This window comes from Eublepharis macularius, chromosome 16 (genome assembly GCF_028583425.1).
Source record: "Eublepharis macularius isolate TG4126 chromosome 16, MPM_Emac_v1.0, whole genome shotgun sequence".
Classification (NCBI taxonomy): domain Eukaryota; kingdom Metazoa; phylum Chordata; class Lepidosauria; order Squamata; family Eublepharidae; genus Eublepharis; species Eublepharis macularius.
The window spans coordinates 41,179,057-41,183,036 of NC_072805.1; positions in this window are offsets into that span (position 1 = coordinate 41,179,057).

The following is a 3,980-nucleotide window of genomic DNA, read 5'->3' on the forward strand; positions in this document are numbered from 1 at the left end:
ACCCCCCTCCGCCCAGCAAAAGCCCCCGGTTTTCTGGTTGGTTCCAGTTTCCCTGCAAAGTCAAATCCCATTGCGTTGTCTATTGGACTCACTGTCCCGTTGACTGTATTGGCTTAGGCTGCGTAATCCGCCTTGAGTCCCAACCAGAAAGGCGGTCTATAAATAACGGGAATGAATAGATATCGGCCTCGAGCCAATTTCCCCTAATGGATGGTCGTTTCAGCGCCAAACACGAACCCAAAGCCCTCCCAAAGGTGGAATCTGCACGAGCCGGCATAGTACCCAAACGAAGGGTTACACGTGTAAGAGCGTCCCGACGGTTTGTAAAAGGAAAAAGAAAAGCAACCCTGAGTTGTGGATATTCCTTGCTTGGGTTGAAGGGCTTCTTCACTTTCCCCCAGCCTGCTGTTCTTCTGTTCACAACCTCCCCTTTTCTACCCACGGATGAAAAGACACGTGTCTATAAACTATGTCACACGCTCCCTATATTTTCATGGTATATGGCCGATATATCTAATGCACAGTATATATCATGCCATCTTGCAACAAATGGATCAGGTGTGTAATCCCTGACAGTTTCTTCTTGCGCTCACACATTCGGGCTGCGTTCTTGATAGGCACCCAGCAGTTTCAGACATGCCTGCCCTCGCCTGAACTTCCAGTGCCTCTCCTTACCTAGTTACTTCGGGGGTGGAAAAAGTCTCACTTTCCCCCGAAATCCGACCACAGTTGTTTCGCTGTCTGCTACTGGATTTATTTATAATCAGCTGTGGGGTTCAGTCGCAACGCGGGGAAAGGAACAAGTGTTCGATACGACCCGGGACCTCACTGACCTCAAGAGAGGAGGGACCACCTTGAGTGCAAGAGAGGAGACCAAAACTGCGCCTGAAGTTTGAAGTTTTGCAGAAACTTCGAGGACAATTTCTTGCAACTTCCCTGGCACAGCACACACACCCAGATGAGGGGAGCGTGTGATCGGAGCAGCGGCGGTCGGAGGTGAAGATCGTGCAGTTGGAGGCGGTCAATAAAATCCAGGTCAGCCGAAGGGTGGCGGGACAAGGAAAGAGAAGCCGGGAGTTCAGGGAAAGAGAACAGGGCGGATGGGGGGGGGGGACACTGAGAAATGCAGCGGGGGGGGGGGGAATATCTGCCAGGCGTAAATCAAGTGGAGGTGCGTTCTAGCGGCAAATGCCGCACTTTCCCAGGGCTGCAGAATAATTTGGGAGGAAGCTGGACTTCTGAAGGGGGAGCCAAAATATTTAGGTCAGGAAAAAAAATCCTAAAAAGTTCTATTAAAGAATCTAGACTCCGGATTGGGGGTGATACGGAGAGGAGAATGCCTCCTTCCACAGGGTGAGGGAGAACGGGCTTCGACAGACACGTGTCTTCTAGCCGCGGTCTGTCAAAAGCGAGGAGGGAGGGGTCTGCAATCTTGATTTATTACCCAAACTACAGCCTGCCTGCTGCTCTCCAGAACACCCATTCGGAATCCATCTCTCCTTGCTAGGGCTTAATTGAACAGCAAATGAAGAGGTGCCGAGGTTTAAACTTGCCTCCTTCCCAAGTTTTGCATTTGATCCTGGCGATTCCACCGCGGGGAAATTAAAAACAAAAAGCACTCTGCGTATGGACAGAAGCCCCTGTGTCCGGGGCTGAGTCCTGATCTCGAGAACGAGTTTAAACCTTCATAACCTCTAGAGAACAAACTGGGCGGGGATCCAGCGGTTTGAAAACTTGCCTAGACAGGCAGGATTTCAACAGGTGAATAATTGCTGCCCTTTCTGGAAAGAAGCGCTCCACAGGCTCCATTCCTGTCTAGGATGGCAGATTTTTTAAAAGCACTGGAGCTCCGCGAGTGGGGAAAATGGTAACCCGAGTTTAATGTGTGTTCTGTTTTGATCTTCACGACGCCTAGCTATCGTGAACCTCCCGGACCCAACTCCGTTTCTGCAAGAGATGGTGGGAAATATTAGTCCCAGTGTTGTAATTGCAAATGAGTTGTCTAAGATGTGTGTGTGTGTGGGGGGGGGGGGGTTCCGATGGTTAGGGGACGCTAGAAGGAAAGGAGTTTGAGAGAGGGAGGGTTCTACCACTGGGATGGAGTGACTTTCAGGAATGGATCGAACCAAGGACGTGAAGAGAAGGAAAATTATCCGCAGTATCTGACTTTCAGAGGTAGACTCTCGCTGCTAGTGGAAGTTCCATTAAGCGACGTCGGTTCTAGGGAGTTCGGTCAGGTTTACGGGGCGCATAGCGGAAGGGGCTGGACACGGATCATGTTCTCAGGAGGAGGGCAGCAAGTTGCCTTTGGGATCCTTCCAATTTGCATTTCTGAGCGCCCTGGGAATCCCCAACGCGTGTTAGCGAGTCTGAGGGCTGAACCAGAAGCAGACAATTTAGGAAGCCTGATGGATGAATTGCGTGGAAACTCGCCTGGCCAGAGGTTGCAAAAAAAGACGGGCACGATCCACTTTGAAGTTCAGCAGAAGCCGCCTTGCAGGGACTCCTCTTTGGTTCAATGCAAGGAGCCCTCTCGCGCGTGGGACAGCAGCTGAATTTGGGCTGGATCGGTCTGAACATTTGTGTGTGTGCGTGTGTGCGCCCGCTGCAAAAGTGCCATGTCAGCCAGATGAACGTAGAAACAGAGGCATTAAATAAAGTTCATCTCCCCCACTAGCCCAGAGTGAAAAGTGTGAATTAAGCAAACCACAAAGAACTTATTTTTTTTAAAGACACATAGAAAAGCTGGAGATCAAAGGGATGGGGGGACGAAAACCTGGTCTCCAAATGAGACTTTGCAAGCTCCTGTCCCCCCCCCCCCCATTCCAAGGCCACAGAGAGATAGAGAAGCCTGCATTCCTTTATCACATATGGAGTCAATCTTCCATGGAGCTTCTTCATCAACATTCCTTAATTGCGGTCACATCTGATCAGCAAAGCAAACATGAGGCGAGCCCCCCACCCCCCACCCAAACTAGGCCACTGCACAAGCCTCAGTTTTTTAAAAAATGGAAAAAAACTTTTCGAGGTGGGAGATATGGTCATTTGTAAACGATTAGAATGGAGATGTCAGTTAAATGTGGTTGTTGCGTCTGTTTTGCCTTTTCTTTCACTGTCTCTCTCCTTCCTTTTTCTTTCAGGGTCCCCTAGGAGGGAGAGGGTGGTTGGGAGTTGAAACCTGCCTTCTGTTTTCTTAAAGGACTAGGGTTTAAGATTTTGGGGTCCTTGGGGACAGCTGGATACTGTACAGGCTGGAGACCTAGGAATGAATGAAGTACCCTGCTCCATCTTATGGGCTCCAGCGGCCTACAAGAAAGGGGGAAAGGGGAATAGGTGCAAAGGATCTTTAATAATGGTTCATTTTATGTGCTCCAGCAGCCTGTAGCCATTTCCTCAAATGCATTTCCGTCTCCAAAGGGCTCACAATCTAAACAAATGATGACAGTCTACAACTAGTCATGTACAACTAGGACCTAGAACTTTATTTCAGGAGTGGTAGAGATGATTTTGGAGCTCTAGGAGGTAGGCAGATCTAGGGTCTTAGAATGCCTCTTTTCTCCAGCAGTAGTACTAGCGGCATCTTAAAAGTTGCTACAGACTGACCTTGGCTTGGTGGGGTGGTGGAGGAGAGTCCCCTCAAGTCACACCTGACTTATGGCAACCTCTGGTGGTGTTTTCATGGCAAGAGACTAACTGTTCATCTCTTGCCTGCAGAGGTAAGCAGGGTTGCCCGCCTCTGCAACCTTAGTCTTCTTTGGAGGTCTCCTATCCAATTACTAATCAAGGATGACCCTGCTTAGCTTCTGAAATCTGAGGCTCACCTGGGCTATCCAGGTCAGGGTGGCTTGGTGAGGACCAGAGCTCTATCTCACCTACATCGGAGACAGGGCCTAGGAACTTGTGGGTAAAGGAACCTTCATTCCCATGTTCTGGAATGCTCTTCGTCTCCATCTGACTTTGGACTGTCCTGTTGTTCATGA